Source organism: Daphnia magna, linkage group LG7 (genome assembly GCF_020631705.1).
Source record: "Daphnia magna isolate NIES linkage group LG7, ASM2063170v1.1, whole genome shotgun sequence".
Lineage (NCBI taxonomy): Eukaryota > Metazoa > Arthropoda > Branchiopoda > Diplostraca > Daphniidae > Daphnia > Daphnia magna.
In genome coordinates this window covers 13,648,259-13,673,226 of record NC_059188.1, presented here as the reverse complement: position 1 = coordinate 13,673,226, position 24,968 = coordinate 13,648,259, and the positions used below count along the sequence as shown (strand labels likewise).

The 24,968-nt window shown below is 40.6% G+C and overlaps 1 long non-coding RNA gene across 1 annotated transcript; it reads left to right on the top strand.

The window, feature by feature from the left end:
* Positions 1–23,024: 23,024 nt before the first annotated feature.
* LOC123474249 lies at positions 23,025–24,762 on the top strand. The gene is made up of 4 exons (XR_006648855.1): positions 23,025–23,460; positions 23,521–23,620; positions 23,710–24,053; positions 24,116–24,762. It is a non-coding gene; the product is annotated as an uncharacterized LOC123474249 (long non-coding RNA).
* Positions 24,763–24,968: the final 206 nt, after the last annotated feature.

Genomic DNA, 24,968 nt, shown 5'->3' with positions numbered 1-24,968 from the left:
TTTGGACTCCGGAATTTTCAGAAAAATCGATTTTTTGGCTCTATTACAAGTCGCTTCGAGGAAATATTTATGTGGCAAGCTCTTCTCTATGGGCCCCACACTACCCTGGTGTTGGAATTGTGAACTACCTGAACGAAAAATTTCACTGCGAATTTCCGAGAGAAAACTCGTTACTACGCCAAAACTGCGGTTAATATCTTTACGAAATACATCGCAACGTATTATCTAACAAATTCCGCATCTTTCTAGACCGCTCCCGTTGTCCTAGGATGAACGGTTGAAAAGTTGAAGAACACATTGCAGCATTCACAAGTTCTCATCATAGAAACATGGCTATTGCCGACGAATATTCAGAGTTCATCGAATGAAATGCATAGAATCTCACTAATTTTGACATTCTGCGCCGATCTAGACCATTCCCGTTGCTCTAGCATGGACGGTTCCAAAGTTAGCAAATACGGCTAAATATGCAAATTAGCTATAACTCCGCAACCGATAGCCGCCCGGTGAAAATATTTGCACGCCGAGCTCCTCTCCTCCTTCCCGATCAAGCCCTCGAGTCAGATTCACAATTTACCTGAACGAAAAAAAATCAACGGTGACGTCTTGCGGCAGACGGGCGCTTCGCGCCCGCTGCCGCGTTTACAATTATCCTAATTGCAACACAACCGAGCCCCTCCTCCCAAATTTCACATTTATCGGTTTTATCTCTTTTTCTCCAAAATTTCACACAAACAAGTTTAAAAATGATGTTATTTCGACTAATTTTGATATTCTGCGTCGATCTAGACCATTCCTGTTGCTCTACGATTTATGGTTCAAAAGTTAGCTATTTTGCATAAGGTTTCCTAAGTTCTCACTGTAGTAAAATGTTGATTTCTCACGAATCTTTGATATTTAAATATTGAAATGCATAGATTTCGACTAATTTTGAGATTCTGCGTCGATCTAGACCATTCCCATTGCTCTAGCATGTACGGTTCAAAAGTTGGCAAATGCGGCTAAAATTGAAAATTCGCTTTAACTCCTCAACCGCAAGCCGCACGATTGAAATATTTATGTGCCGAACTGCTTTTTGCTTTCCCGACCGTGCGGTGCTGTCAGATTTCCGATTTACCTGAATGAAAATTTTGACTCCGGAATTTTCAGAAAAGTCAATTTTGTGGCTCAATTACAAGTCGCTGCGAGGAAATATTTATGTGGCAAGCTCCTCCCTATGTGCCCCACATTCTCCTAACGTCAAATTTGCGATTTACCTGAATGAAAATTTAGACTCCGGAATTTTCAGAAAAATCGATTTTGTGGCTCAATTACAAGTCGCCCCGAGGAAATATTTATATGGCAAGCTCCTCTCTATGTGCCCCACATTATTCTAACGTCAAATTTGCGATTTACCTGAATGAAATCTTTGACTCCGGAATTTTCAGTAAAATCGATTTTGTGGCTCAATTACAAGTCGCCGCGAGGAAATATTTATGTGGCAAGCTCCTCCCTATGTGCCCCACATTTTCCTAACGTCAAATTTACGATTTACCTGAATGAAAATTTTGACTCCGGAATTTTCAGAAAAATCGATTTTGTGGCTCTATTACAAGTCGCTTCGAGGAAATATTTATGTGGCAAGCTCTTCTCTATGGGCCCCACACTACCCTGGTGTTGGAATTGTGAACTACCTGAACGAAAAATTTCACTGCGAATTTCCGAGAGAAAACTCGTTACTACGCCAAAACTGCGGTTAATATCTTTACGAAATACATCGCAACGTATTATCTAACAAATTCCGCATCTTTCTAGACCGCTCCCGTTGTCCTAGGATGAACGGTTGAAAAGTTGAAGAACACATTGCAGCATTCACAAGTTCTCATCATAGAAACATGGCTATTGCCGACGAATATTCAGAGTTCATCGAATGAAATGCATAGAATCTCACTAATTTTGACATTCTGCGCCGATCTAGACCATTCCCGTTGCTCTAGCATGGACGGTTCCAAAGTTAGCAAATACGGCTAAATATGCAAATTAGCTATAACTCCGCAACCGATAGCCGCCCGGTGAAAATATTTGCACGCCGAGCTCCTCTCCTCCTTCCCGATCAAGCCCTCGAGTCAGATTCACAATTTACCTGAACGAAAAAAATCAACGGTGACGTCTTGCGGCAGACGGGCGCTTCGCGCCCGCTGCCGCGTTTACAATTATCCTAATTGCAACACAACCGAGCCCCTCCTCCTAAATTTCACATTTATCGGTTTTATCTCTTTTTCTCCAAAATTTCACACAAACAAGTTTAAAAATGATGTTATTTCGACTAATTTTGATATTCTGCGTCGATCTAGACCATTCCTGTTGCTCTACGATTTATGGTTCAAAAGTTAGCTATTTTGCATAAGGTTTCCTAAGTTCTCACTGTAGTAAAATGTTGATTTCTCACGAATCTTTGATATTTAAATATTGAAATGCATAGATTTCGACTAATTTTGAGATTCTGCGTCGATCTAGACCATTCCCATTGCTCTAGCATGTACGGTTCAAAAGTTGGCAAATGCGGCTAAAATTGAAAATTCGCTTTAACTCCTCAACCGCAAGCCGCACGATTGAAATATTTATGTGCCGAACTGCTTTTTGCTTTCCCGACCGTGCGGTGCTGTCAGATTTCCGATTTACCTGAATGAAAATTTTGACTCCGGAATTTTCAGAAAAGTCAATTTTGTGGCTCAATTACAAGTCGCTGCGAGGAAATATTTATGTGGCAAGCTCCTCCCTATGTGCCCCACATTCTCCTAACGTCAAATTTGCGATTTACCTGAATGAAAATTTAGACTCCGGAATTTTCAGAAAAATCGATTTTGTGGCTCAATTACAAGTCGCCCCGAGGAAATATTTATATGGCAAGCTCCTCTCTATGTGCCCCACATTATTCTAACGTCAAATTTGCGATTTACCTGAATGAAATCTTTGACTCCGGAATTTTCAGAAAAAATCGATTTTGTGGCTCAATTACAAGTCGCCGCGAGGAAATATTTATGTGGCAAGCTCCTCCCTATGTGCCCCACATTTTCCTAACGTCAAATTTACGATTTACCTGAATGAAAATTTGGACTCCGGAATTTTCAGAAAAATCGATTTTGTGGCTCTATTACAAGTCGCTTCGAGGAAATATTTATGTGGCAAGCTCTTCTCTATGTGGCCCCACACTACCCTGGTGTTGGAATTGTGAACTACCTGAACGAAAAATTTCACTGCGAATTTCCGTGAGAAAACTCGTTACTACGCCAAAACTGCGGTTAATATCTTTACGAAATACATCGCAACGTATTATCTAACAAATTCCGCATCTTTCTAGACCGCCTCCCGTTGTCCTAGGATGAACGGTTGAAAAGTTGAAGAACACATTGCAGCATTCACAAGTTCTCATCATAGAAACATGGCTATTGCCGACGAATATTCAGAGTTCATCGAATGAAATGCATAGAATCTCACTAATTTTGACATTCTGCGCCGATCTAGACCATTCCCGTTGCTCTAGCATGGACGGTTCCAAAGTTAGCAAATACGGCTAAATATGCAAATTAGCTATAACTCCGCAACCGATAGCCGCCCGGTGAAAATATTTGCACGCCGAGCTCCTCTCCTCCTTCCCGATCAAGCCCTCGAGTCAGATTCACAATTTACCTGAACGAAAAAAATCAACGGTGACGTCTTGCGGCAGACGGGCGCTTCGCGCCCGCTGCCGCGTTTACAATTATCCTAATTGCAACACAACCGAGCCCCTCCTCCTCCAATTTCACATTTATCGGTTTTATCTCTTTTTCTCCAAAATTTCACACAAACAAGTTTAAAAATGATGTTATTTCGACTAATTTTGATATTCTGCGTCGATCTAGACCATTCCTGTTGCTCTACGATTTATGGTTCAAAAGTTAGCTATTTTGCATAAGGTTTCCTAAGTTCTCACTGTAGTAAAATGTTGATTTCTCACGAATCTTTGATATTTAAATATTGAAATGCATAGATTTCGACTAATTTTGAGATTCTGCGTCGATCTAGACCATTCCCATTGCTCTAGCATGTACGGTTCAAAAGTTGGCAAATGCGGCTAAAATTGAAAATTCGCTTTAACTCCTCAACCGCAAGCCGCACGATTGAAATATTTATGTGCCGAACTGCTTTTTGCTTTCCCGACCGTGCGGTGCTGTCAGATTTCCGATTTACCTGAATGAAAATTTTGACTCCGGAATTTTCAGAAAAGTCAATTTTGTGGCTCAATTACAAGTCGCTGCGAGGAAATATTTATGTGGCAAGCTCCTCCCTATGTGCCCCACATTCTCCTAACGTCAAATTTGCGATTTACCTGAATGAAAATTTAGACTCCGGAATTTTCAGAAAAATCGATTTTGTGGCTCAATTACAAGTCGCCCCGAGGAAATATTTATATGGCAAGCTCCTCTCTATGTGCCCCACATTATTCTAACGTCAAATTTGCGATTTACCTGAATGAAATCTTTGACTCCGGAATTTTCAGAAAAAATCGATTTTGTGGCTCAATTACAAGTCGCCGCGAGGAAATATTTATGTGGCAAGCTCCTCCCTATGTGCCCCACATTTTCCTAACGTCAAATTTACGATTTACCTGAATGAAAATTTGGACTCCGGAATTTTCAGAAAAATCGATTTTGTGGCTCTATTACAAGTCGCTTCGAGGAAATATTTATGTGGCAAGCTCTTTCTCTATGGGCCCCACACTACCCTGGTGTTGGAATTGTGAACTACCTGAACGAAAAATTTCACTGCGAATTTCCGAGAGAAAACTCGTTACTACGCCAAAACTGCGGTTAATATCTTTACGAAATACATCGCAACGTATTATCTAACAAATTCCGCATCTTTCTAGACCGCTCCCGTTGTCCTAGGATGAACGGTTGAAAAGTTGAAGAACACATTGCAGCATTCACAAGTTCTCATCATAGAAACATGGCTATTGCCGACGAATATTCAGAGTTCATCGAATGAAATGCATAGAATCTCACTAATTTTGACATTCTGCGCCGATCTAGACCATTCCCGTTGCTCTAGCATGGACGGTTCCAAAGTTAGCAAATACGGCTAAATATGCAAATTAGCTATAACTCCGCAACCGATAGCCGCCCGGTGAAAATATTTGCACGCCGAGCTCCTCTCCTCCTTCCCGATCAAGCCCTCGAGTCAGATTCACAATTTACCTGAACGAAAAAAATCAACGGTGACGTCTTGCGGCAGACGGGCGCTTCGCGCCCGCTGCCGCGTTTACAATTATCCTAATTGCAACACAACCGAGCCCCTCCTCCTAAATTTCACATTTATCGGTTTTATCTCTTTTTCTCCAAAATTTCACACAAACAAGTTTAAAAATGATGTTATTTCGACTAATTTTGATATTCTGCGTCGATCTAGACCATTCCTGTTGCTCTACGATTTATGGTTCAAAAGTTAGCTATTTTGCATAAGGTTTCCTAAGTTCTCACTGTAGTAAAATGTTGATTTCTCACGAATCTTTGATATTTAAATATTGAAATGCATAGATTTCGACTAATTTTGAGATTCTGCGTCGATCTAGACCATTCCCATTGCTCTAGCATGTACGGTTCAAAAGTTGGCAAATGCGGCTAAAATTGAAAATTCGCTTTAACTCCTCAACCGCAAGCCGCACGATTGAAATATTTATGTGCCGAACTGCTTTTTGCTTTCCCCTGACCGTGCGGTGCTGTCAGATTTCCGATTTACCTGAATGAAAATTTTGACTCCGGAATTTTCAGAAAAGTCAATTTTGTGGCTCAATTACAAGTCGCTGCGAGGAAATATTTATGTGGCAAGCTCCTCCCTATGTGCCCCATTCCTCCCTAACGTCAAATTTGCGATTTACCTGAATGAAAATTTAGACTCCGGAATTTTCAGAAAAATCGATTTTGTGGCTCAATTACAAGTCGCCCCGAGGAAATATTTATATGGCAAGCTCCTCTCTATGTGCCCCACATTATTCTAACGTCAAATTTGCGATTTACCTGAATGAAATCTTTGACTCCGGAATTTTCAGTAAAATCGATTTTGTGGCTCAATTACAAGTCGCCGCGAGGAAATATTTATGTGGCAAGCCTCCTCCCCTTATGTGCCCCACATTTTCCTAACGTCAAATTTACGATTTACCTGAATGAAAATTTGGACTCCGGAATTTTCAGAAAAATCGATTTTGTGGCTCTATTACAAGTCGCTTCGAGGAAATATTTATGTGGCAAGCTCTTCTCTATGGGCCCCACACTACCCTGGTGTTGGAATTGTGAACTACCTGAACGAAAAATTTCACTGCGAATTTCCGAGAGAAAACTCGTTACTACGCCAAAACTGCGGTTAATATCTTTACGAAATACATCGCAACGTATTATCTAACAAATTCCGCATCTTTCTAGACCGCTCCCGTTGTCCTAGGATGAACGGTTGAAAAGTTGAAGAACACATTGCAGCATTCACAAGTTCTCATCATAGAAACATGGCTATTGCCGACGAATATTCAGAGTTCATCGAATGAAATGCATAGAATCTCACTAATTTTGACATTCTGCGCCGATCTAGACCATTCCCGTTGCTCTAGCATGGACGGTTCCAAAGTTAGCAAATACGGCTAAATATGCAAATTAGCTATAACTCCGCAACCGATAGCCGCCCGGTGAAAATATTTGCACGCCGAGCTCCTCTCCTCCTTCCCGATCAAGCCCTCGAGTCAGATTCACAATTTACCTGAACGAAAAAAATCAACGGTGACGTGTCTTGCGGCAGACGGGCGCTTCGCGCCCGCTGCCGCGTTTACAATTATCCTAATTGCAACACAACCGAGCCCCTCCTCCAAATTTCACATTTATCGGTTTTATCTCTTTTTCTCCAAAATTTCACACAAACAAGTTTAAAAATGATGTTATTTCGACTAATTTTGATATTCTGCGTCGATCTAGACCATTCCTGTTGCTCTACGATTTATGGTTCAAAAGTTAGCTATTTTGCATAAGGTTTCCTAAGTTCTCACTGTAGTAAAATGTTGATTTCTCACGAATCTTTGATATTTAAATATTGAAATGCATAGATTTCGACTAATTTTGAGATTCTGCGTCGATCTAGACCATTCCCATTGCTCTAGCATGTACGGTTCAAAAGTTGGCAAATGCGGCTAAAATTGAAAATTCGCTTTAACTCCTCAACCGCAAGCCGCACGATTGAAATATTTATGTGCCGAACTGCTTTTTGCTTTCCCGACCGTGCGGTGCTGTCAGATTTCCGATTTACCTGAATGAAAATTTTGACTCCGGAATTTTCAGAAAAGTCAATTTTGTGGCTCAATTACAAGTCGCTGCGAGGAAATATTTATGTGGCAAGCTCCTCCCTATGTGCCCCACATTCTCCTAACGTCAAATTTGCGATTTACCTGAATGAAAATTTAGACTGCCGGAATTTTCAGAAAAATCGATTTTGTGGCTCAATTACCAAGTCCCTGAGGAAATATTTATATGGCAAGCTCCTCTCTATGTGCCCCACATTATTCTAACGTCAAATTTGCGATTTACCTGAATGAAATCTTTGACTCCGGAATTTTCAGTAAATAGATTTTGTGGCTCAATTACAAGTCCGCCGCGAGGAAATATTTATGTGGCAAGCTCCTCCCCTATGTGCCCCACATTTTCCTAACGTCAAATTTACGATTTACCTGAATGAAAATTTGGACTCCGGAATTTTCAGAAAAATCGATTTTTTTGGCTCTATTACAAGTCGCTTCGAGGAAATATTTATGTGGCAAGCTCTTCTCTGGGCCCCTGGGCCCCACACTACCCTGGTGTTGGAATTGTGAACTACCTGAACGAAAAATTTCACTGCGAATTTCCGAGAGAAAACTCGTTACTACGCCAAAACTGCGGTTAATATCTTTACGAAATACATCGCAACGTATTATCTAACAAATTCCGCATCTTTCTAGACCGCTCCCGTTGTCCTAGGATGAACGGTTGAAAAGTTGAAGAACACATTGCAGCATTCACAAGTTCTCATCATAGAAACATGGCTATTGCCGACGAATATTCAGAGTTCATCGAATGAAATGCATAGAATCTCACTAATTTTGACATTCTGCGCCGATCTAGACCATTCCCGTTGCTCTAGCATGGACGGTTCCAAAGTTAGCAAATACGGCTAAATATGCAAATTAGCTATAACTCCGCAACCGATAGCCGCCCGGTGAAAATATTTGCACGCCGAGCTCCTCTCCTCCTTCCCGATCAAGCCCTCGAGTCAGATTCACAATTTACCTGAACGAAAAAAATCAACGGTGACGTCTTGCGGCAGACGGGCGCTTCGCGCCCGCTGCCGCGTTTACAATTATCCTAATTGCAACACAACCGAGCCCCTCCTCCTAAAATTCACATTTATCGGTTTTATCTCTTTTTCTCCAAAATTTCACACAAACAAGTTTAAAAATGATGTTATTTCGACTAATTTTGATATTCTGCGTCGATCTAGACCATTCCTGTTGCTCTACGATTTATGGTTCAAAAGTTAGCTATTTTGCATAAGGTTTCCTAAGTTCTCACTGTAGTAAAATGTTGATTTCTCACGAATCTTTGATATTTAAATATTGAAATGCATAGATTTCGACTAATTTTGAGATTCTGCGTCGATCTAGACCATTCCCATTGCTCTAGCATGTACGGTTCAAAAGTTGGCAAATGCGGCTAAAATTGAAAATTCGCTTTAACTCCTCAACCGCAAGCCGCACGATTGAAATATTTATGTGCCGAACTGCTTTTTGCTTTCCCGACCGTGCGGTGCTGTCAGATTTCCGATTTACCTGAATGAAAATTTTGACTCCGGAATTTTCAGAAAAGTCAATTTTGTGGCTCAATTACAAGTCGCTGCGAGGAAATATTTATGTGGCAAGCTCCTCCCTATGTGCCCCACATTCTCCTAACGTCAAATTTGCGATTTACCTGAATGAAAATTTAGACTCCGGAATTTTCAGAAAAATCGATTTTGTGGCTCAATTACAAGTCGCCCCGAGGAAATATTTATATGGCAAGCTCCTCTCTATGTGCCCCACATTATTCTAACGTCAAATTTGCGATTTACCTGAATGAAATCTTTGACTCCGGAATTTTCAGAAAAATCGATTTTGTGGCTCAATTACAAGTCGCCGCGAGGAAATATTTATGTGGCAAGCTCCTCCCTATGTGCCCCACATTTTTCTAACGTCAAATTTACGATTTACCTGAATGAAAATTTGGACTCCGGAATTTTCAGAAAAATCGATTTTTTGGCTCTATTACAAGTCGCTTCGAGGAAATATTTATGTGGCAAGCTCTTCTCTATGGGCCCCACACTACCCTGGTGTTGGAATTGTGAACTACCTGAACGAAAAATTTCACTGCGAATTTCCGAGAGAAAACTCGTTACTACGCCAAAACTGCGGTTAATATCTTTACGAAATACATCGCAACGTATTATCTAACAAATTCCGCATCTTTCTAGACCGCTCCCGTTGTCCTAGGATGAACGGTTGAAAAGTTGAAGAACACATTGCAGCATTCACAAGTTCTCATCATAGAAACATGGCTATTGCCGACGAATATTCAGAGTTCATCGAATGAAATGCATAGAATCTCACTAATTTTGACATTCTGCGCCGATCTAGACCATTCCCGTTGCTCTAGCATGGACGGTTCCAAAGTTAGCAAATACGGCTAAATATGCAAATTAGCTATAACTCCGCAACCGATAGCCGCCCGGTGAAAATATTTGCACGCCGAGCTCCTCTCCTCCTTCCCGATCAAGCCCTCGAGTCAGATTCACAATTTACCTGAACGAAAAAAATCAACGGTGACGTCTTGCGGCAGACGGGCGCTTCGCGCCCGCTGCCGCGTTTACAATTATCCTTATTGCAACACAACCGAGCCCCTCCTCCTAAAAATCACATTTATCGGTTTTATCTCTTTTTCTCCAAAATTTCACACAAACAAGTTTAAAAATGATGTTATTTCGACTAATTTTGATATTCTGCGTCGATCTAGACCATTCCTGTTGCTCTACGATTTATGGTTCAAAAGTTAGCTATTTTGCATAAGGTTTCCTAAGTTCTCACTGTAGTAAAATGTTGATTTCTCACGAATCTTTGATATTTAAATATTGAAATGCATAGATTTCGACTAATTTTGAGATTCTGCGTCGATCTAGACCATTCCCATTGCTCTAGCATGTACGGTTCAAAAGTTGGCAAATGCGGCTAAAATTGAAAATTCGCTTTAACTCCTCAACCGCAAGCCGCACGATTGAAATATTTATGTGCCGAACTGCTTTTTGCTTTCCCGACCGTGCGGTGCTGTCAGATTTCCGATTTACCTGAATGAAAATTTTGACTCCGGAATTTTCAGAAAAGTCAATTTTGTGGCTCAATTACAAGTCGCTCCGAGGAAATATTTATGTGGCAAGCTCCTCCCTATGTGCCCCACATTCTCCTAACGTCAAATTTGCGATTTACCTGAATGAAAATTTTGACTCCGGAATTTTCAGAAAAATCGATTTTGTGGCTCAATTACAAGTCGCCCTGAGGAAATATTTATGTGGCAAGCTCCTCTCTATGTGCCCCACATTATTCTAACGTTAAATTTGCGATTTACCTGAATGAAAATTTTGACTCCGGAATTTTCAGAAAAATCGATTTTGTGGCTCTATTACAAGTCGCCTTGAGGAAATATTTATGTGGCAAGCTCTTCTCTATGGGCCCCACACTACCCTGGTGTTGGAATTGTGAACTACCTGAACGAAAAATTTCACTGCGAATTTCCGAGAGAAAACTCGTTACTACGCCAAAACTGCGGTTAATATCTTTACGAAATACATCGCAACGTATTATCTAACAAATTCCGCATCTTTCTAGACCGCTCCCGTTGTCCTAGGATGAACGGTTGAAAAGTTGAAGAACACATTGCAGCATTCACAAGTTCTCATCATAGAAACATGGCTATTGCCGACGAATATTCAGAGTTCATCGAATGAAATGCATAGAATCTCACTAATTTTGACATTCTGCGCCGATCTAGACCATTCCCGTTGCTCTAGCATGGACGGTTCCAAAGTTAGCAAATACGGCTAAATATGCAAATTAGCTATAACTCCGCAACCGATAGCCGCCCGGTGAAAATATTTGCACGCCGAGCTCCTCTCCTCCTTCCCGATCAAGCCCTCGAGTCAGATTCACAATTTACCTGAACGAAAAAAATCAACGGTGACGTCTTGCGGCAGACGGGCGCTTCGCGCCCGCTGCCGCGTTTACAATTATCCTTATTGCAACACAACCGAGCCCCTCCTCCTAAAAATCACATTTATCGGTTTTATCTCTTTTTCTCCAAAATTTCACACAAACAAGTTTAAAAATGATGTTATTTCGACTAATTTTGATATTCTGCGTCGATCTAGACCATTCCTGTTGCTCTACGATTTATGGTTCAAAAGTTAGCTATTTTGCATAAGGTTTCCTAAGTTCTCACTGTAGTAAAATGTTGATTTCTCACGAATCTTTGATATTTAAATATTGAAATGCATAGATTTCGACTAATTTTGAGATTTTGCGTCGATCTAGACCATTCCCATTGCTCTAGCATGTACGGTTCAAAAGTTGGCAAATGCGGCTAAAATTGAAAATTCGCTTTAACTCCTCAACCGCAAGCCGCACGATTGAAATATTTATGTGCCGAACTGCTTTTTGCTTTCCCGACCGTGCGGTGCTGTCAGATTTCCGATTTACCTGAATGAAAATTTTGACTCCGGAATTTTCAGAAAAGTCAATTTTGTGGCTCAATTACAAGTCGCTGCGAGGAAATATTTATGTGGCAAGCTCCTCCCTATGTGCCCCACATTCTCCTAACGTCAAATTTGCGATTTACCTGAATGAAAATTTTGACTCCGGAATTTTCAGAAAAATCGATTTTGTGGCTCAATTACAAGTCGCCCCGAGGAAATATTTATGTGGCAAGCTCCTCTCTATGTGCCCCACATTATTCTAACGTTAAATTTGCGATTTACCTGAATGAAAATTTTGACTCCGGAATTTTCAGAAAAATCGATTTTGTGGCTCTATTACAAGTCGCCTCGAGGAAATATTTATGTGGCAAGCTCTTCTCTATGGGCCCCACACTACCCTGGTGTTGGAATTGTGAACTACCTGAACGAAAAATTTCACTGCGAATTTCCGAGAGAAAACTCGTTACTACGCCAAAACTGCGGTTAATATCTTTACGAAATACATCGGAACGTATTATCTAACAAATTCCGCATCTTTCTAGACCGCTCCCGTTGTCCTAGGATGAACGGTTGAAAAGTTGAAGAACACATTGCAGCATTCACAAGTTCTCATCATAGAAACATGGCTATTGCCGACGAATATTCAGAGTTCATCGAATGAAATGCATAGAATCTCACTAATTTTGACATTCTGCGCCGATCTAGACCATTCCCGTTGCTCTAGCATGGACGGTTCCAAAGTTAGCAAATACGGCTAAATATGCAAATTAGCTATAACTCCGCAACCGATAGCCGCCCGGTGAAAATATTTGCACGCCGAGCTCCTCTCCTCCTTCCCGATCAAGCCCTCGAGTCAGATTCACAATTTACCTGAACGAAAAAAATCAACGGTGATGTCTTGCGGCAGACGGGCGCTTCGCGCCCGCTGCCGCGTTTACAATTATCCTAATTGCAACACAACCGAGCCCCTCCTCCTAAAAATCACATTTATCGGTTTTATCTCTTTTTCTCCAAAATTTCACACAAACAAGTTTAAAAATGATGTTATTTCGACTAATTTTGATATTCTGCGTCGATCTAGACCATTCCTGTTGCTCTACGATTTATGGTTCAAAAGTTAGCTATTTTGCATAAGGTTTCCTAAGTTCTCACTGTAGTAAAATGTTGATTTCTCACGAATCTTTGATATTTAAATATTGAAATGCATAGATTCCGACTAATTTTGAGATTTTGCGTCGATCTAGACCATTCCCATTGCTCTAGCATGTACGGTTCAAAAGTTGGCAAATGCGGCTAAAATTGAAAATTCGCTTTAACTCCTCAACCGCAAGCCGCACGATTGAAATATTTATGTGCCGAACTGCTTTTTGCTTTCCCGACCGTGCGGTGCTGTCAGATTTCCGATTTACCTGAATGAAAATTTTGACTCCGGAATTTTCAGAAAAGTCAATTTTGTGGCTCAATTACAAGTCGCTCTGAGGAAATATTTATGTGGCAAGCTCCTCCCTATGTGCCCCACATTCTCCTAACGTCAAATTTGCGATTTACCTGAATGAAAATTTTGACTCCGGAATTTTCAGAAAAATCGATTTTGTGGCTCAATTACAAGTCGCCCTGAGGAAATATTTATGTGGCAAGCTCCTCTCTATGTGCCCCACATTATTCTAACGTTAAATTTGCGATTTACCTGAATGAAAATTTTGACTCCGGAATTTTCAGAAAAATCGATTTTGTGGCTCTATTACAAGTCGCCTTGAGGAAATATTTATGTGGCAAGCTCTTCTCTATGGGCCCCACACTACCCTGGTGTTGGAATTGTGAACTACCTGAACGAAAAATTTCACTGCGAATTTCCGAGAGAAAACTCGTTACTACGCCAAAACTGCGGTTAATATCTTTACGAAATACATCGGAACGTATTATCTAACAAATTCCGCATCTTTCTAGACCGCTCCCGTTGTCCTAGGATGAACGGTTCAAAAGTTGAAGAACACATTGCAGCATTCACAAGTTCTCATCATAGAAACATGGCTATTGCCGACGAATATTCAGAGTTCATCGAATGAAATGCATAGAATCTCACTAATTTTGACATTCTGCGCCGATCTAGACCATTCCCGTTGCTCTAGCATGGACGGTTCCAAAGTTAGCAAATACGGCTAAATATGCAAATTAGCTATAACTCCGCAACCGATAGCCGCCCGGTGAAAATATTTGCACGCCGAGCTCCTCTCCTCCTTCCCGATCAAGCCCTCGAGTCAGATTCACAATTTACCTGAACGAAAAAAATCAACGGTGACGTCTTGCGGCAGACGGGCGCTTCGCGCCCGCTGCCGCGTTTACAATTATCCTTATTGCAACACAACCGAGCCCCTCCTCCTAAAAATCACATTTATCGGTTTTATCTCTTTTTCTCCAAAATTTCACACAAACAAGTTTAAAAATGATGTTATTTCGACTAATTTTGATATTCTGCGTCGATCTAGACCATTCCTGTTGCTCTACGATTTATGGTTCAAAAGTTAGCTATTTTGCATAAGGTTTCCTAAGTTCTCACTGTAGTAAAATGTTGATTTCTCACGAATCTTTGATATTTAAATATTGAAATGCATAGATTCCGACTAATTTTGAGATTTTGCGTCGATCTAGACCATTCCCATTGCTCTAGCATGTACGGTTCAAAAGTTGGCAAATGCGGCTAAAATTGAAAATTCGCTTTAACTCCTCAACCGTTAGCCGCACGATTGAAATATTTATGTGCCGAACTGCTTTTTGCTTTCCCGACCGTGCGGTGCTGTCAGATTTCCGATTTACCTGAATGAAAATTTTGACTCCGGAATTTTCAGAGAAAATCAATTTTGTGGCTCAATTACAAGTCGCTCTGAGGAAATATTTATGTGGCAAGCTCCTCCCTATGTGCCCCACATTCTCCTAACGTCAAATTTGCGATTTACCTGAATGAAAATTTTGACTCCGGAATTTTCAGAAAAATCGATTTTGTGGCTCAATTACAAGTCGCCCTGAGGAAATATTTATGTGGCAAGCTCCTCTCTATGTGCCCCACATTATTCTAACGTTAAATTTGCGATTTACCTGAATGAAAATTTTGACTCCGGAATTTTCAGAAAAATCGATTTTGTGGCTCTATTACAAGTCGCCTCGAGGAAATATTTATGTGGCAAGCTCTTCTCTATGGGCCCCACACTACCCTGGTGTTGGAATTGTGAACTACCTGAACGAAAAATTTCACTGCGAATTTCCGAGAGAAAACTCGTTACTACGCCAAAACTGCGGTTAATATCTTTACGAAATACATCGGAACGTATTATCTAACAAATTCCGCATCTTTCTAGACCGCTCCCGTTGTCCTAGGATGAACGGTTCAAAAGTTGAAGAACACATTGCAGCATTCACAAGTTCTCATCATAGAAACATGGCTATTGCCGACGAATATTCAGAGTTCATCGAATGAAATGCATAGAATCTCACTAATTTTGACATTCTGCGCCGATCTAGACCATTCCCGTTGCTCTAGCATGGACGGTTCCAAAGTTAGCAAATACGGCTAAATATGCAAATTAGCTATAACTCCGCAACCGATAGCCGCCCGGTGAAAATATTTGCACGCCGAGCTCCTCTCCTCCTTCCCGATCAAGCCCTCGAGTCAGATTCACAATTTACCTGAACGAAAAAAATCAACGGTGACGTCTTGCGGCAGACGGGCGCTTCGCGCCCGCTGCCGCGTTTACAATTATCCTTATTGCAACACAACCGAGCCCCTCCTCCTAAAAATCACATTTATCGGTTTTATCTCTTTTTCTCCAAAATTTCACACAAACAAGTTTAAAAATGATGTTATTTCGACTAATTTTGATATTCTGCGTCGATCTAGACCATTCCTGTTGTTCTACGATTTATGGTTCAAAAGTTAGCTATTTTGCATAAGGTTTCCTAAGTTCTCACTGTAGTAAAATGTTGATTTCTCACGAATCTTTGATATTTAAATATTGAAATGCATAGATTCCGACTAATTTTGAGATTTTGCGTCGATCTAGACCATTCCCATTGCTCTAGCATGTACGGTTCAAAAGTTGGCAAATGCGGCTAAAATTGAAAATTCGCTTTAACTCCTCAACCGTTAGCCGCACGATTGAAATATTTATGTGCCGAACTGCTTTTTGCTTTCCCGACCGTGCGGTGCTGTCAGATTTCCGATTTACCTGAATGAAAATTTTGACTCCGGAATTTTCAGAAAAATCAATTTTGTGGCTCAATTACAAGTCGCCCCGAGGAAATATTTATGTGGCAAGCTCCTCCCTATGTGCCCCACATTCTCCTAACGTCAAATTTGCGATTTACCTGAATGAAAATTTTGACTCCGGAATTTTCAGAAAAATCGATTTTGTGGCTCAATTACAAGTCGCCCCGAGGAAATATTTATGTGGCAAGCTCCTCTCTATGTGCCCCACATTATTCTAACGTTAAATTTGCGATTTACCTGAATGAAAATTTTGACTCCGGAATTTTCAGAAAAATCGATTTTGTGGCTCTATTACAAGTCGCCTTGAGGAAATATTTATGTGGCAAGCTCTTCTCTATGGGCCCCACACTACCCTGGTGTTGGAATTGTGAACTACCTGAACGAAAAATTTCACTGCGAATTTCCGAGAGAAAACTCGTTACTACGCCAAAACTGCGGTTAATATCTTTACGAAATACATCGGAACGTATTATCTAACAAATTCCGCATCTTTCTAGACCGCTCTCGTTGTCCTAGGATGAACGGTTCAAAAGTTGAAGAACACATTGCAGCATTCACAAGTTCTCATCATAGAAACATGGCTATTGCCGACGAATATTCAGAGTTCATCGAATGAAATGCATAGAATCTCACTAATTTTGACATTCTGCGCCGATCTAGACCATTCCCGTTGCTCTAGCATGGACGGTTCCAAAGTTAGCAAATACGGCTAAATATGCAAATTAGCTATAACTCCGCAACCGATAGCCGCCCGGTGAAAATATTTGCACGCCGAGCTCCTCTCCTCCTTCCCGATCAAGCCCTCGAGTCAGATTCACAATTTACCTGAACGAAAAAAATCAACGGTGATGTCTTGCGGCAGACGGGCGCTTCGCGCCCGCTGCCGCGTTTACAATTATCCTTATTGCAACACAACCGAGCCCCTCCTCCTAAAAATCACATTTATCGGTTTTATCTCTTTTTCTCCAAAATTTCACACAAGCAAGTTTGAAAATGATGTTATTTCGACTAATTTTGATATTCTGCGTCGATCTAGACCATTCCTGTTGTTCTACGATTTATGGTTCAAAAGTTAGCTATTTTGCATAAGGTTTCCTAAGTTCTCACTGTAGTAAAATGTTGATTTCTCACGAATCTTTGATATTTAAATATTGAAATGCGTAGATTCCGACTAATTTTGAGATTTTGCGTCGATCTAGACCATTCCCATTGCTCTAGCATGTACGGTTCAAAAGTTGGCAAATGCGGCTAAAATTGAAAATTCGCTTTAACTCCTCAACCGTTAGCCGCACGATTGAAATATTTATGTGCCGAACTGCTTTTTGCTTTCCCGACCGTGCGGTGCTGTCAGATTTCCGATTTACCTGAATGAAAATTTTGACTCCGGAATTTTCAGAAAAATCAATTTTGTGGCTCAATTACAAGTCGCCCCGAGGAAATATTTATGTGGCAAGCTCCTCCCTATGTGCCCCACATTCTCCTAACGTCAAATTTGCGATTTACCTGAATGAAAATTTTGACTCCGGAATTTTCAGAAAAATCGATTTTGTGGCTCAATTACAAGTCGCCCCGAGGAAATATTTATGTGGCAAGCTCCTCTCTATGTGCCCCACATTATTCTAACGTTAAATTTGCGATTTACCTGAATGAAAATTTTGACTCCGGAATTTTCAGAAAAATCGATTTTGTGGCTCTATTACAAGTCGCCTCGAGGAAATATTTATGTGGCAAGCTCTTCTCTATGGGCCCCACACTACCCTGGTGTTGGAATTGTGAACTACCTGAACGAAAAATTTCACTGCGAATTTCCGAGAGAAAACTCGTTACTACGCCAAAACTGCGGTTAATATCTTTACGAAATACATCGGAACGTATTATCTAACAAATTCTGCATCTTTCTAGACCGCTCTCGTTGTCCTAGGATGAACGGTTCAAAAGTTGAAGAACACATTGCAGCATTCACAAGTTCTCATCATAGAAACATGGCTATTGCCGACGAATATTCAGAGTTCATCGAATGAAATGCATAGAATCTCACTAATTTTGACATTCTGCGCCGATCTAGACCATTCCCGTTGCTCTAGCATGGACGGTTCCAAAGTTAGCAAATACGGCTAAATATGCAAATTAGCTATAACTCCGCAACCGATAGCCGCCCGGTGAAAATATTTGCACGCCGAGCTCCTCTCCTCCTTCCCGATCAAGCCCTCGAGTCAGATTCACAATTTACCTGAACGAAAAAAATCAACGGTGATGTCTTGCGGCAGACGGGCGCTTCGCGCCCGCTGCCGCGTTTACAATTATCCTTATTGCAACACAACCGAGCCCCTCCTCCTAAAAATCACATTTATCGGTTTTATCTCTTTTTCTCCAAAATTTCACACAAGCAAGTTTGAAAATGATGTTATTTCGACTAATTTTGATATTCTGCGTCGATCTAGACCATTCCTGTTGTTCTACGATTTATGGTTCAAAAGTTAGCTATTTTGCATAAGGTTTCCTAAGTTCTCACTGTAGTAAAATGTTGATTTCTCACGAATCTTTGATATTTAAATATTGAAATGCGTAGATTCCGACTAATTTTGAGATTTTGCGTCGATCTAGACCATTCCCATTGCTCTAGCATGTACGGTTCAAAAGTTGGCAAATGCGGCTCAAATTGAAAATTCGCTTTAACTCCTCAACCGTTAGCCGCACGATTGAAATATTTATGTGACGAACTGCTTTTTGCTTTCCCGACCGTGCGGTGCTGTCAGATTTCCGATTTACCTGAATGAAAATTTTCACTCCGGAATTTTCAGAAAAATCAATTTTGTGGCTCAATTACAAGTCGCCCCGAGGAAATATTTATGTGGCAAGCTCCTCCCTATGTGCCCCACATTATCCTAACGTCAAATTTGCGATTTACCTGAATGAAAATTTTGACTCCGGAATTTTCAGAAAAATCGATTTTGTGGCTCAATTACAAGTCGCCCCGAGGAAATATTTATGTGGCAAGCTCCTCTCTATGTGCCCCACATTATTCTAACGTTAAATTTGCGATTTACCTGAATGAAAATTTTGACTCCGGAATTTTCAGAAAAATCGATTTTGTGGCTCTATTACAAGTCGCCTCGAGGAAATATTTATGTGGCAAGCTCTTCTCTATGGGCCCCACACTACCCTGGTGTTGGAATTGTGAACTACCTGAACGAAAAATTTCACTGCGAATTTCCGAGAGAAAACTCGTTACTACGCCAAAACTGCGGTTAATATCTTTACGAAATACTTCGGAACGTATTATCTAACAAATTCTGCATCTTTCTAGACCGCTCTCGTTGTCCTAGGATGAACGGTTCAAAAGTTGAAGAACACATTGCAGCATTCACAAGTTCTCATCATAGAAACATGGCTATTGCCGACGAATATTCAGAGTTCATCGAATGAAATGCATAGAATCTCACTAATTTTGACATTCTGCGCCGATCTAGACCATTCCCGTTGCTCTAGCATGGACGGTTCCAAAGTTAGCAAATACGGCTAAATATGCAAATTAGCTATAACTCCGCAACCGATAGCCGCCCGGTGAAAATATTTGCACGCCGAGCTCCTCTCCTCCTTCCCGATCAAGCCCTCGAGTCAGATTCACAATTTACCTGAACGAAAAAAAATCAACGGTGATGTCTTGCGGCAGACGGGCGCTTCGCGCCCGCTGCCGCGTTTACAATTATCCTTATTGCAACACAACCGAGCCCCTCCTCCTAAAAATCACATTTATCGGTTTTATCTCTTTTTCTCCAAAATTTCACACAAGCAAGTTTGAAAATGATGTTATTTCGACTAATTTTGATATTCTGCGTCGATCTAGACCATTCCTGTTGTTCTACGATTTATGGTTCAAAAGTTAGCTATTTTGCATAAGGTTTCCTAAGTTCTCACTGTAGTAAAATGATGATTTCTCACGAATCTTTGATATTTAAATATTGAAATGCGTAGATTCCGACTAATTTTGAGATTTTGCGTCGATCTAGACCATTCCCATTGCTCTAGAATGTACGGTTCAAAAGTTGGCAAATGCGGCTCAAATTGAAAATTCGCTTTAACTCCTCAACCGTTAGCCGCACGATTGAAATATTTATGTGACGAACTGCTTTTTGCTTTCCCGACCGTGCGGTGCTGTCAGATTTCCGATTTACCTGAATGAAAATTTTCACTCCGGAATTTTCAGAAAAAGTCAATTTTGTGGCTCAATTACAAGTCGCCCCGAGGAAATATTTATGTGGCAAGCTCCTCCCTATGTGCCCCACATTATCCTAACGTCAAATTTGCGATTTACCTGAATGAAAATTTTGACTCCGGAATTTTCAGAAAAATCGATTTTGTGGCTCAATTACAAGTCGCCCCGAGGAAATATTTATGTGGCAAGCTCCTCTCTATGTGCCCCACATTATTCTAACGTTAAATTTGCGATTTACCTGAATGAAAATTTTGACTCCGGAATTTTCAGAAAAATCGATTTTGTGGCTCTATTACAAGTCGCCTCGAGGAAATATTTATGTGGCAAGCTCTTCTCTATGGGCCCCACACTACCCTGGTGTTGGAATTGTGAACTACCTGAACGAAAAATTTCACTGCGAATTTCCGAGAGAAAACTCGTTACTACGCCAAAACTGCGGTTAATATCTTTACGAAATACTTCGGAACGTATTATCTAACAAATTCTGCATCTTTCTAGACCGCTCTCGTTGTCCTAGGATGAACGGTTCAAAAGTTGAAGAACACATTGCAGCATTCACAAGTTCTCATCATAGAAACATGGCTATTGCCGACGAATATTCAGAGTTCATCGAATGAAATGCATAGAATCTCACTAATTTTGACATTCTGCGCCGATCTAGACCATTCCCGTTGCTCTAGCATGGACGGTTCCAAAGTTAGCAAATACGGCTAAATATGCAAATTAGCTATAACTCCGCAACCGATAGCCGCCCGGTGAAAATATTTGCACGCCGAGCTCCTCTCCTCCTTCCCGATCAAGCCCTCGAGTCAGATTCACAATTTACCTGAACGAAAAAAATCAACGGTGATGTCTTGCGGCAGACGGGCGCTTCGCGCCCGCTGCCGCGTTTACAATTATCCTTATTGCAACACAACCGAGCCCCTCCTCCTAAAAATCACATTTATCGGTTTTATCTCTTTTTCTCCAAAATTTCACACAAGCAAGTTTGAAAATGATGTTATTTCGACTAATTTTGATATTCTGCGTCGATCTAGACCATTCCTGTTGTTCTACGATTTATGGTTCAAAAGTTAGCTATTTTGCATAAGGTTTCCTAAGTTCTCACTGTAGTAAAATGTTGATTTCTCACGAATCTTTGATATTTAAATATTGAAATGCGTAGATTCCGACTAATTTTGAGATTTTGCGTCGATCTAGACCATTCCCATTGCTCTAGAATGTACGGTTCAAAAGTTGGCAAATGCGGCTCAAATTGAAAATTCGCTTTAACTCCTCAACCGTTAGCCGCACGATTGAAATATTTATGTGACGAACTGCTTTTTGCTTTCCCGACCGTGCGGTGCTGTCAGATTTCCGATTTACCTGAATGAAAATTTTCACTCCGGAATTTTCAGAAAAATCAATTTTGTGGCTCAATTACAAGTCGCCCCGAGGAAATATTTATGTGGCAAGCTCCTCCCTATGTGCCCCACATTATCCTAACGTCAAATTTGCGATTTACCTGAATGAAAATTTTGACTCCGGAATTTTCAGAAAAATCGATTTTGTGGCTCAATTACAAGTCGCCCCGAGGAAATATTTATGTGGCAAGCTCCTCTCTATGTGCCCCACATTATTCTAACGTTAAATTTGCGATTTACCTGAATGAAAATTTTGACTCCGGAATTTTCAGAAAAATCGATTTTGTGGCTCTATTACAAGTCGCCCCGAGGAAATATTTATGTGGCAAGCTCTTCTCTATGGGCCCCACACTACCCTGGTGTTGGAATTGTGAACTACCTGAACGAAAAATTTCACTGCGAATTTCCGAGAGAAAACTCGTTACTACGCCAAAACTGCGGTTAATATCTTTACGAAATACATCGGAACGTATTATCTAACAAATTCTGCATCTTTCTAGACCGCTCTCGTTGTCCTAGGATGAACGGTTCAAAAGTTGAAGAACACATTGCAGCATTCACAAGTTCTCATCATAGAAACATGGCTATTGCCGACGAATATTCAGAGTTCATCGAATGAAATGCATAGAATCTCACTAATTTTGACATTCTGCGCCGATCTAGACCATTCCCGTTGCTCTAGCATGGACGGTTCCAAAGTTAGCAAATACGGCTAAATATGCAAATTAGCTATAACTCCGCAACCGATAGCCGCCCGGTGAAAATATTTGCACGCCGAGCTCCTCTCCTCCTTCCCGATCAAGCCCTCGAGTCAGATTCACAATTTACCTGAACGAAAAAAAATCAACGGTGATGTCTTGCGGCAGACGGGCGCTTCGCGCCCGCTGCCGCGTTTACAATTATCCTTGCAATTGCAATTGCCGGCCCGCCCCGTCCAAACACAAATAGGAGTAGAAAAAATGTTTGCTTGATATTTAGCTACGTTTGTGCTTGTGCGTTATGCTTATTTTGTAAGTAGCCTGCCTTTGTTATTCAAAAATTGCTCGATGTACTTCAATGAAGCTTGTCGTAGCAGCCGCGGGGTTCATCCTTTTAAATTTCTCCATATGGGGATTTAGAATTCGGTTTTTTATTTTTACATTAAAATTTATTTTCTTATAAAAAATATGATTGTTATGTTAATACTTGTTACGTCTTCCACATATTTAGGATCAATTATTTCCCTCACGGTGGTTCCTTGTTTTCCTCCTTGTCCAGATCAGAGATAAGGAGATGGGACACTGCCGTGTTAAAGCGGCCATGACACTTTTCCGCGCGCCATCTAGCGGCTAATGCCCTCCCTTCATCATTAGCAGACGAGTTTCTGTCATCTCGTTTCCCCAACTTAAAACTGGAATGTTAACACGGTGCAGTTCAATATTGAAATAAGAGTTTTTAACACAATTTGGTTTACAGGTTGTTGTATAATATCAGCTTAGTTAACTGGTTGCGGTTAGAAGTTTCTTGCGATACATTTTGGTTGAATACTTTGATATAGGATAAACATCTTACTTTAAGAAACCTCAAAGCGACAGATTTGACCAGGTTTTTGACTTTACATTTTTCTGAATGTGCTGGCAAATGAAGACTAGGAAACATGGCATTAACATCAATAATTGTAAGTACTTTCTGGGTTGACATTGCAATTACATCACATGGAGAAGATTTTAATCCTTGTGACAACATCATTTGGAAGACAGACTCGCATGCAAGTACAATTTTGTACACAGAGTTCGAAGGTATACACATCAATCTGTTCTTTCTTAATTTTTTAATGTTTGCTGCATCTTTATCCAAAGGGTCCTCAGTAGAGTCATATAGTGCTTTTCTGCACATGTTGCAGTCAAATTGACGTTCCATTTTCACAACACAATATCCAGCAATGTATGCAAGACTTTGGTTTGTAAACGCATCATCAATATTTGAAGCATTTAACTCTTCCTCATTACAGAACATCTCCATTTCAATCGCAATCTCTTCCTCCACAGGATTTTGTTCAATTTGACAATTTTGGTCCTCCAATGTGGTTGAAGGAAGAAGTGAACAGTTGGATGATAAAGAAGCTGTCACACCACCACTTTTTATGACGAGAAGCTTTCTCATAATGTACTTCACTTGGATTGCAGTGGGATTGTTATTTAACCCACCCCTTAATCGAATAATGCTAAAGAAATGCTCGAGTGGATCTTGCTGAGTAAGTCTTGTGCATAGACAACTTAAGGAGTTGGATTGAGTTAACACGTCCCAGGCAAGTGCTACAGTAGATATTATTGTGGCTGTAAAGCCAACTGCAACTGCCTTTCGCCTACTAGTACAAACAAGTGTACCCGTAGTGAGTTTCAAAGATGTAAGAAATCTTTGGAATCCTAATAATTCTTTTTCTTTTTCTGGCAGGTTTGAAATTGTCAGTGGAGCTTTATCGTTCGTTTGTTTCGGATTCCACGAGTTCACGAATACGAAACATAACTTCTTGAGCTACGGAGCACAACTGGTAACTGAAGCTGTGTATTTCTCAAGGTTTTCTTCGTTAAAAAGTACACCAGGGAACTGTGGGAAATAACCCCTCGATTCCTCGAATTGGCTTCACATAACTTCCGTGAATTATGAGTCACATGGTCTACTCTGCCTATACCAGAGCGAGTCCTTATCCGGCTTTCCCTCACGAAATTCAAATCATCCGCCTTACACATTTTGAGAATTCGTCCGCTAAAGATGAAGGGAGGGCATTAGCCGCTAGATGGCGCGCCGAAAAGTGTCATGGCGGCATTCCCTACTATGTGTCCCATCTCCTTATCTCTGGTCCAGATCCTTTATGCGCTAAAAATTAGGTATTAAAAGAATTATTATTATTTGGTAAAAATTTATTATTCTTAATTTTATAGTATTGATTGATAACAATTGACGACATCAATTCACTCATGAATTTATAAATAGAATAGTGGGAATTTTTTTACAATATCTATAGTCCAATCTTCTGAGACGATTACGTTAATTTTTTTTCAAGGAGTGTTTTCCCACGCATAGGGATATTAAATGCTGAGCTGAGCTGAGTGATTGGATATTTCTGTAAAAATTAAATTTTAGTCAAGTTTTTAGTTCTAATTTACCGTCAATTCGATGTGTTATATTGTTAAATCTGTTTCATCATCAGATATTTCATTATAGACCTCTTGCAAAATGCGGATAGCAGGATTCCTGTAGTCCGGCAATGTCTCTTACCACAATCTTAGGAAAACTACACCCTTTT